The sequence below is a fragment of the Engystomops pustulosus genome, chromosome 3, assembly GCF_040894005.1.
Source record: "Engystomops pustulosus chromosome 3, aEngPut4.maternal, whole genome shotgun sequence".
Classification (NCBI taxonomy): domain Eukaryota; kingdom Metazoa; phylum Chordata; class Amphibia; order Anura; family Leptodactylidae; genus Engystomops; species Engystomops pustulosus.
This window is the reverse complement of record NC_092413.1, coordinates 146220863-146231664: the sequence shown is the minus strand read 5'-3', so window position 1 is coordinate 146231664 and position 10802 is coordinate 146220863. Positions and strand designations below refer to the sequence as shown.

Sequence of the window (10802 nt, the reverse complement as noted above, 5' to 3'; positions counted from 1 at the left end):
GAGAACAGCACAATGAGCCCCAGATCCATAACAATCCTGCTCTGTAAATTGTTGTTTTTAAGAATAAGAAGAGATTGCTCCCTTTATACCCTTAGTCTATGTCTATATTAGTCTATCACGTGTAACACTTTTCTGACTGCATAAAGCAAGAAGCTCAACTCCCTAAGACTAGAACGCGATCTATTGTAGATCCCAGTCTACACAAAATGTCGCTGTGACCGGGAGACTACAATTCCCGGCGTGCACTGCGGCCAGCCTCTACAGGAAATGACGGCACATTTCCTGGTGTCCTCCTCCTGCACGTGTGGGTGCAGAGAGTTGGAGCGGCCATTTCTGGTGTCTCTGTGTGGTGATTCACACACAGGACAGTTACAGGTAATGGTCTCCTCTGTGTGGGATGTGCACATCTTCTTTAGCACCCACTTTGTGTGTAATTGGGTGTCTCAGCATGGTGTGCCAGAGTGAGTCTCCCCAGACAGCCGGGGCCGGTCCTGTGGTGGCTGCTTTGGTTCGCAGTGGGAGAAACATTTCGTATAGTTGGAGGGCTGGGGCTGTGTTGTAGGGAGTTTCATGACATCACCTTATTTTGTGTTTCAGGATCACTTACATTTGTCACCTCACAACGGATCCCAGGTAATGCATGGGATGGGGGATTTCATGTGTTCTCCGTAATAACTCTAAAAGCTGCACATTTTGCTTCAGTGTGGCCCCATTAGCTTCATCTTTGGGTGCCCTAGCAACACGTGCTAGAGAGAGTCACCCCAGACAGCCTGAGCTCCTCTCTTGTGACTGCTTTGGTTCGCAGTGGGTGAAACATTAATGGCAGAACTTATTTTATTTAAAGGAAACCTACCATTTAGAATGGCAGGGGTGAGCTGGTGCCGGTACTTACTTTCGTTAGTACCGTGGTATCGCGGTTTTAAAACTTTTTAAACTGTAGACCAGAACAGCCGCAATTTATAACACTAACGAAAGTAAGTACCGGCACCAGCTCACCCTGAGCTGGTGCTCGGTACTTACAGCTTACCCCTGCCATTCTAAATGGTAGGTTTCCTTTAATGTTTCATTAAATGTTAACTCAATGAGACTGGGGGAGAGGCCTTTTAATTGCTTTTAAGAACGCAATCAAAATGACTTGTGTAAACACTACATCTGTTGAAAAGAAAAAAAAAAATCCTAAAGAAAGGGAAACAAATTGTCAATTTTTGGTAAGGATTTGGTGTTATCAATTCTAGAGAGGCTATAAAAGGGAAGCTGTCACCAGGGACATTATTTTCACTCAAGACAGGTTGCAGAAAACAGTCACACCTGTAGTGCAAAAATGCCTCTCTGCCTTTTGTAAGCATTTCCCATACAATATAATTGTGTGTTATAACTTACAATGCACCCTGAAAAAATCCTGCGGTAGTCACAGGGGCTGGACTTTGGTGTGAATGCATTTCACTGACTGACTCCTCCTCAGTGTTACTGACTCCTCAGATCTTGGCCCCACCTTTGTGCTCCTGCAGAGCTCACAGCCTAGTGAGATGACATCAGTCAGAGGAGCTGTACAGGAGCGCAGAGGTGGGGCCAAGATCTGAGGAGTTAGTAACACAGACAAGTCACATGTTTTTTTTGAAATGCATCCAAATCAGGGTGCAATGTAAGATATATCACACAATTATATTGTAATGGAAATGCTTAGGAAAGGCAGAGAGGCAGATTTCCACTGCAGGTGATAATGGGCTTCTGCAGCCTGTCTTGAGTGAAAATGAGGTCCCTGGTTACAAGTTCCCTTTAAAGGGAACCTGTCACCACTGGGTTCCCATAGAGCCCTTATAGCACACATGGGCAAGCTTTCTTCATGTAATAAAATCGCTGCTCCAAAAAGGGAAAAATGAACATTTATTCTCTGCCTGGTAACCAGACAGTCTAGCAAGTCGAGGTGGGGGGATACATACATTCCTCATACAACCCTTGTTTAACCACCCCCAATATGTCTAGTGATGAGACTTGTTCTTGCTTGCAGGCACTTAAGCTTTACTTTTCCAGATGTTAGCCCTCACAGCCATAGAGGTAATGCCCTGTCTCCTGCTATCAGCTGTATTGGATATGGACAGCAGTGTCAGCCCATCAGGGGGTGAGTGAAATAAAACACATCCAGAACCTGAAGAATAAAACAGTAATTGAAATGTGTTGAGTAAAATGTGACTTTCTTGTTTTGCAGGTTTCAATTCTGAAAAGCTCACATTGGGATGGTATGTTAATGAACCACACCAGCAATTTATTTCAGGTTTATCAGGCTGTGTAGTATATTGCCTCCATCTTTAGCACTATTCACATCTGGGTCAGTTAACCACCACTCCTTTTTTTTCTTTTTTTTTTATGGATGACGTTCCCTTTAGTTGGTTAAAGCATCCTTGTCAGCCAGTTAAAGAGAACCTGTCACCAGATTTTCACAAATACAACTAGTGACAGGTTCCTATAGAGCCCTTTTAACTAACTGACCCTTCTTTTAGCTAAAAATGGTTTCCTTACATCCACATGAATCAACTTTTATCTTATATTCCCTGGCATCAGAAAAGGCAGGCTCCTCCCATCTACACCTCACCATGCCTCTTCTCAGCATGTCATGTGACAAGGTTGACATCACAGGTCCTTTAGCCTTCTAACATTAGCAAACTGTACAACATGTATACATCTAATTAAAAAAAAAACAAAGCAGCCTCTATGGACTTCTACTCTTCCCTATCCTCCCTGGAAGCTGCTGTGATTTCATGTGTTAAGATACATACATGGGGGTAGATGTTGCTGATTTAAGAGGTCCTTAGATGATGTCACCCCAGTCACTTGAATTTAAGGGCCTAATCAACACTCAATGTTCCATGAAGCAGAATATCATAGCCCCCAATCAGGAACAAGGAGGCAGAACAGTGCAAGTAACTCATGAATATGCAGGGCTTCATTGCACTCGGGTAGTGTGATGGACTTCCATCAGTTGAGTTACAAAATCTCCTTGTAATCTTATTTGCAACATTGCAGCCATGGAAAGGAACCGTTTTGGGTAAAGGGCAATACTTTTTTTTAATGTTTTTAATAGTCTTTATTTTGGGTCAGTTAATTTGCATGACAGATTCTTTTTAAAGAGGACCTGTCTCCAGATTTTGACCATCCTGACTAACAATGCCTGCTGATAAAGGGTTACAAGTCCTCCCCATATCGCCTAAAATAAGCTGCCAGTGGGGCACTGTACCTGTACCTTAATTACAGGCGGTTTTCCTGTGTGTAAATTAGCTTTTCCGACTCATGTCTGGTATCTGACTCTTCTCTCCCTCAGGCTGGCAGTGAATGACAGCTCTGTCTCTTCATATCCCTGCTCTGCCTCCTTGTACTTAGGGACCATCTGCTAATATTCAACTACAGACATATAAAGCTCTATGTACAGATGGGAAATATTGTGTCAATTTTTTTACATGGTGCCTTGTGTTAAATTTATGACATGTGACCAGTAATGACATTGCATGTCCTTCAGTCTTCAAAGAATAGCAAACTGTACACCATGTTTGTGATTACATGAAATCACAGCATGCTTCCATGGAGGATAGAGAGGAGTAGAAGTCCATGGAGGCAGCTGTGACTTCATGTGGTCAGATATATGCATTGGGAACAGTTTTCCATTCTTAAGAGGCTTAAGGACCTGAGATGATGTCATTTCGGTCAAATGAAATGAACTGTGACCAGTAATGAGGCATAAGGAATCGGGAGGATTCGATGGCAGGGTTTGGCCAAGCGGGACACGCCCCCCCCCCCTTTCTGATGCCAGGGAATATAAGATAAGAGGTGATTTATGCGAAACAATTTTTTATCTAAAAAAAAAAAAAAAAGGGTGTCAGTCAGTTAATAGCGCTCTATAGGAACCTATCACTGGCTGTATATGTACAAATGTGGTGACAGGTTCCCTTTAAGCCTATGCAAAATAGAGTTGAGTCTTGCACAGAACCTGTGCTGCACTAGCTGCTGTATGACCTCCAAAATGCCTGTCTCAGTCCTCTCCTGTCGGTTGGGCATGTGCACTGGCTACCCATACTGTATGGGGTGCTTTACGGTATGGTTACCCCCCTTTTTTTTTTTGTGGGGGAGAATGGCGCAAGATAATGGCAAACCCCTTTAAGTGGCTTAAATTGAGGCCGTGTGTTCTAGCTCATATCTGACACTCCACCGCCACAAAGATATTTGCTTGCTGTCATTTAATGGAAAGCTTCATTGTTTACTTCCTGTGAATAAAAATCAGTCCATGGTCACACAGGTGCACAGCTTGTTATATCACATGGCTCTTATACTAACGAGCCGTCCTCGCAAACATGGACAGATTTCTGTCCACAGAAAGTAAACATAGAAGCTTTCTAAAGAATTAGAGCAAGCAGAGATCTAGAAAACTGGGAGGAATTGATATGAAGTATATTTTCATAATGCAAAAATCTTTATTTGCTGAAAATGGAACACCTCTTTAATGCAAGAAGACAATGTATTACTGGAGGACAATTGTGCTGTATTGAAAACATGATTGTGGGAAAGTGTGGAATCCTTGCATTTTGTTTAACTGATGCTTGGGTTCCCGTCCCTGGAGCAGTGTTTGACCATTAAATACAGCCTTTATACACGCTGTTTTATGGAGCGAGAACCTACAGCAGTAAAATTACATGGCCGTTTACTAAATCTCTGCAGTGTGCATTCTAGATTAGCTATAAAACCTGCTCAATGTTTTGTTGATGGATACCCCATCAACCCTTCATCGTGTGTGGGGAAAACCATGCAGAAACTTTTGGAAGGGGGATAAGTGATTTTTTTATCAACATGACAATAAACTTTTGTAAACAATTGGTGCTTTGTGTATTTTTTCTTTTGCCCAGAGACCATAGACATTTATTATGTAAAGAATCCCTGCAAGCACGCTATTCTCAAGCATAAAGCTAATGCGTCAGTAGCTAATATAGGGTTGCATAGATAACGTATATTTGTAGATACCAGCTCACCTCTCCCAAAATCATATCTAGTAAGGCACGGTCCACCCCTCTGCACGGGTAAGAGTAACTTCATGAAAGCAATTAATTTACGGTCGAGCCAAACTGCAAATACGAATCATTGTGATAAAACCAAGTATACATCAGCACATTGGCGTGCGCCAGAGGCCAACATGTTTCAGACAGTATAACCGTCATGTCTAACACTTGGTGAAAATTGACAAACATTTTTATACATGTATCAAACAAATCCAGCCCCTAAACACTGATATAGTTTTCGGTCACATTATGTTACGCCTGTACATAAAACTAAAAGAAATTACAAAAAAAAAAAATCATGTTACCAATCAATTTCTTACTATGCCCGATGAATATGAACTTGTAAAAGATCTATAACATACATTGATGCGCCCACACACACAAACTACGTAAATAACAAATATCGCTAGGTGTTAAAAACAACTGGAGTTGTGGAAATATAAAAAGATATTATAAATTAGTCTGGAAAAATACATATTATAAATGTTTACAGTGTTTAGTGTTTTCTTTGTACATATTTTAACCACAGAGGCATGCAGTAAAGATTTCAAAAATACATACATAGATACCATAAGTAAATTTAATAATGATAAATCATTTCTTAAAATCGAGGCCATGTGGGTGATGGGGCTTCCCTGGTCATAGGTGGTTGGCTGTCCATCTCTGGGGCACTCTAGCAGTCGGACGGCATACTATACCACCTGTTAGTCCACCAATAAGATCTACAGTTTCAATTTTGAGTCATTACTCTAAGAGCACACTGACACTTTGCGTATGATCTTTGCTCTGATCAATATGACATAGATTTAACACATACAGTTTGGTTATGTCTTTAAAGGACACCTACCGCTAGATTTCTGATGCTAGACTGTCCACACAATCGTGATCATTAACTTAGGTGGTTGATGGAAGTGTTTTTTTTTTTTCTCTTTTCAGGGCTCCAGAATAAGCTGGATAATAACTGTATACAAATATGTAAATGAGCCCGACATCACCTGAGCGCCTTATTGCTCTGTTCCATCCACTCTTCGCAGACAGCCGCCAATGTTAGCCGAAGACATGTTCTTGCACATGTGTAAGAACAGGTTTCCTTGCACAGCCGCATTAGTAACCAGCAGGCTGTGCAAGGAATAGTGTTCTCGCGCATGCACGAGACTGACGTCACCGGCTGTCTGCAAGGAGCGGCCGCGACACTGGGGTGAATATGTGGCTGAGAGGTGTGCACAATTAACAGTGGAGCAATGAGACGTTAGCCTGAGCCCCTCGGGCTCATATACACATTTTTATAAAGTTATTTTCCTGCTTTATTCTAGAGACCCTTCCTGCTCCGTGGCGGATATATCTGAGCAGAACTGGCAATGGGATACACTGGGGTGCCGGCTGTAGCTAACAGCCGACACCCCAGTGTTACACACGTGGTCGAAGTGGGCTCCGATCGCTGGTGTTTAACCTGTTAAATGCCGCGGTCAGCGCGACCATGGAATTTAACCTGCCTTCCGTAGAATAAAAGTAAATCATTATTGAACCTGCACGATGAATGCTGAAAAAAAAACAGCCAAAAATTATGATTTTTACTTATTGAATCCCACAAAAAATGCAATAAAAAGTGATAAAGTTTTTTGTACTCCAGAATTATACTGTTGCAAAGTACATGTCCCGCAAAAAACAAGCCATCAGCTCCGTAGCTAAAAAAGTAAAAATGTTATGCCACTTGGAAGACAGCAATGCAAAAATTATAGATTTTTTTTTTTCCCCACATTAGGCTTTATTTGGCAAATTTAGTAAAAATATTCAAGTATGGTATCCCGTAATCCTATCGACCTATAGAATAAAGATAACTTGATTATTGGGCTTTAAAGTGAACACAAAAAAGTAAAAATTCCAGTACAGAATTGGTGCTTTTCTACTCCTGCCCTCACAAAAGGTTTCAAAATTTTTCACAAAAGGGGATACCAACCACAAAATGGTAACACTGGAAAAAGCCTCAATAACGAAAAAACGAAAATTTTAAAGCCTGCAAAAGGAGCCAATGAGGAGAGTAAAATCCTGGCAGCTGCAGGGCTCTCCTTCCCTTCTCGCTGTGCGCCCATAAAACAAGTAACCTCCACATGTGGGGGGTCTCTGTACTCGGGAGAAATTTAATAACAAATTGTATGGTGGGTTTTATCTTTTGGAAATGTGTAAATTTTAGGGCTAAATGAACGTATAACCAAAATGATTTGACCATTCTAAATTTCACCTCTATTTTGATTCAATTACTATGAATCTCAAAGGGTTAACAATCTTCGTAAAAGCTGTTTTAAATAGTTTGAGGGGTGCAGATTTGAAAATGGGGTGATTATATAGGGGTTTTTTGATGTTAAATATGTAAAATTTCATTCAAAACAGTATTTATCCCCAAAATAGTCAATTCTTAAATTACAGAAAATCAATATTCGATTTGAAAGTCGCGTGATGTCAAAATAAATTGTCCAGACATTTCAAAAATTATAAAAAAAATGTTATTCACCAACTTATTTAGGTGGTAAATTTATCTGCCTGAAATTACAATGATTTTACATTCTGAAAATGGCAGTTTTCCAAAAAATTTACCACTAAAATGGAGTACAAGATGTGGGGAAAAAACAATCTCAGAATCGTGTTCAGTAACAGTGTTCAAAAGTTATAACCATATAAAGCAACGCATGTCAGAATGCAAAAAATTAGGCTGGTGGCACACGTTGCATTTTGAACCCGTTTTTGGGTCGTTTTTAAGCAGTCCTATATAAAACGCATGCGTTTTTGACCCGTTTTAATTAAGATAGTTGGTAAAACCGGTCAAAAACTGATGCGTTTCCAAAAAATGCATGCGTTTGACGGACTGATTATAAACAGCCCAAAAAGGGGCTCAAAACGCCACGTGTGCCACCGGCCTAAAGCTATAAACTGGTTGCGTCCTTAAGGGGTTAATAGATAAACGGGTTCAAAGCAGCCAAACGCATGGTAAACAGTAAAAAACTGATGCGTTTTTAAAACGGAATGAAGTCTTTTAAAAGTCTTTTAAAAATATTATATTTTACTTTGCAAAAAATAAATATTTGTTTTGCAATATTCTGATACCCGTAGCCTTTTCATACTTTGGTGTACAAAGCTGTGTAAAACTTAATTTTTTTGCGGGATGGGGTGCTTTTCAGATACTATTTTGCCAACTGTGACATTTTGAACACTTTTTTAATTAAAATTTTATTGGTTGCATTTTGTGCTTGACAGTTGCTTGAAGGGGGTTCTGATTCCTTATACATTATACTGCGCTATATTGTGAATATACTGCCTTTTTTACTTTTACTCAGCGACAGTGAAAAGAGTAAGGTACACATTTCAACTGGAGCGGCACAAGCACACTCTGGTAGGGAGTTTTGGAATATAAGCAATCTGTTATATACCCACAGAAATGATTCTAGGATATCAGTGTCATTACATGGAAGATGTAGGCCCCCCAAAAATCCTGACTGGTATGCCATCAGTATATATGTATGTGGCTACATGTTGTTTGCCCCTGTGCTAGCCATTGTTTCAAAGGCTAGCACGCGATCCCATGTATTTCAATGGGCTCATTTACCTGTCTCTGGTTTCCATGGCTCTAGGGCTGCGTTCACTTGTGGCATTTACATTTCGTTTTGAAATGTAATACAACAGCTGAGGAGAGGTGATTTGCCTAATTACATTGCTGTTCACTTTTGCATTTACAAATGTAAATGTTAATAGCAATGTAATTAGGCAAATCACCTCTCCACAAGTGTTGTAAACTAACTTTGATTAGGACAATGGCGGATTAAGGGCGATGTCACACATGGCGTTTTTAGGCTGTTTTTAGTTAGTGCGTTTTCAGATCGTAAAAACCGCATCCTTTTTTGTCCATTTTTAATTACGCAAATTCCAGACAAAAACGCATGCGTTTTCTAAAAACAGATGCCTTTTTTTCTATCAAACTAAAAACGTCCTAAAAACGCCATGTGTGACATCACCCTAAGTGTCCCATGGGCCCTGGGCTGTTCACACGACAGAATTCACATTCTGTTTCATTAATCTGCCATATAAAAACTTTTCTTTAATTAGATGCTATTAAAAAAAAAATTACCTGTGTGAAGATAATTTCTCATAAATGTAGCGATCTGGTCCCTTAGAAATGAGACTGACTCCTCGAATATGCTCTGCTGGGGGGATTGCACAAAGAAACAAAAGGTTTTTTGTAAATAAAATATCCGGGAGTTACTGCAGGTCCCATAGCCGTCCTGTGGTAATGATTACTGAATCCAGGTGGTCAGGCAGGGCTCAATATCGCATGTCTGGCCACCGCTACCAAAATGTGAGGTGGTCGTATCCGAGGAAGCTATCTCGTTTCTAAGGTACAACATGACTACATTTATGAGAAATTACCTTCACAAAGGAACATTTTTTTAATAACATCCAATTGAAGAAATGTCTACATATAGCAAATAAATGAAATTAGATGTAAATGCCCATATAGTAATATCCCTTTAAGTACTACTCTATATACTTAATCTTGTACTGTTTATAAAAGTAATTTAATGATGAACTTCAGTCGTGTTCTTAAAACCCATCTATTTAGGAAAGCCAATCACATTCCTTAACCGCATTAAACCCTCCACCCCGACTACTGTCCAGACCAGATCTCCCAGACAGTGTAAGGGTGATGGCAGACGTGCAAACGCAGACAAAGCCGCACCCACCGGCGATGGAAACACCTGTGATCGGGAACGAGCCATCAGTGTTTTGCATTAATTTAATGCAGGCTATTCCATAGAAACACCGATGCGATTGGGCTGCGGCCCGCCCCGGTGGGTGCGGCTTTGTCTTCCTTAGCGTTTGCAAACGCAGACAAAACGGCACGTCTGCCATTATCCAGATGTGGATGCTGCCCCTGGCTGCATGGCCTCTGTCTGCTTTGCAGCTGAACCCGACTCATACTGTAAATACTTGCATATAAGCCGAGGTTACTAATTTTACCACAAAAAATAAATTGCGAAAAGTTATTAACTTGAGTATAAGCTTTAGGCCAGCGACACGTGGTTTTTTGAACCCGTTTTTCAGCCGTCCGTTAAAAAACACATCCGTTTTTGACCCGTATTAAAATAATTGGTAAAACTGGTCAAGAACGGATGCGGTTTTTAAAGGACTGCATAAAAACGGCCCAAAAATGCAGGAAATGCAGATGCTACTCTAATAAAATGTCCAGCAGCAGCTGCGCCTCATTAATGAAATGTCCACAGCAGAGTCCCTCTTTAAAGAAATGTCGACAGTAGAGCCTCCCTTTAATGAAATATCCACAACGGAGCCCCCATTTAATAAAATGTATACAGCAAAGTCCCCCTTAAATAAAATGTTCACAGCAGTTCCCCCTTTACATAAATGTCCCCTGCAGAGCTCCTATGAATAAAATGTCCACAGCAGATGCCCCCTTTAATAAAATGTCCACAGCAGATGCCCCCTTTAATAAAATGTCCACAGCAGATGCCCCTTTAATAAAATGTCCACAGCAGATGCCCCCTTTAATAAAATGTCCACTCCAGATGCCCCCTTTAATAAAATGTCCACAGCAGATGCCCCCTTTAATAAAATGTCCACAGCGGATGCCCCCTTTAATAAAATGTCCACAGCGGATGCCCCCTTTAATAAAATGTCCACAGCGGATGCCCCCTTTAATAAAATGTCCACAGCGGATGCCCACTCTAATAAAATGTCCACAGCGGATGCCCACTCTAA

At 40.7% G+C, this 10802-nt stretch overlaps 1 long non-coding RNA gene across 1 annotated transcript; it reads left to right on the top strand.

Annotated features, from left to right (window-relative positions):
* The first annotated feature begins 288 nt into the window (after positions 1–288).
* LOC140122065 (uncharacterized) lies at positions 289–4857 on the top strand. The gene is made up of 4 exons (XR_011854248.1): positions 289–375; positions 598–633; positions 2009–2119; positions 2207–4857. It is a non-coding gene; the product is annotated as an uncharacterized lncRNA (long non-coding RNA).
* Positions 4858–10802: the final 5945 nt, after the last annotated feature.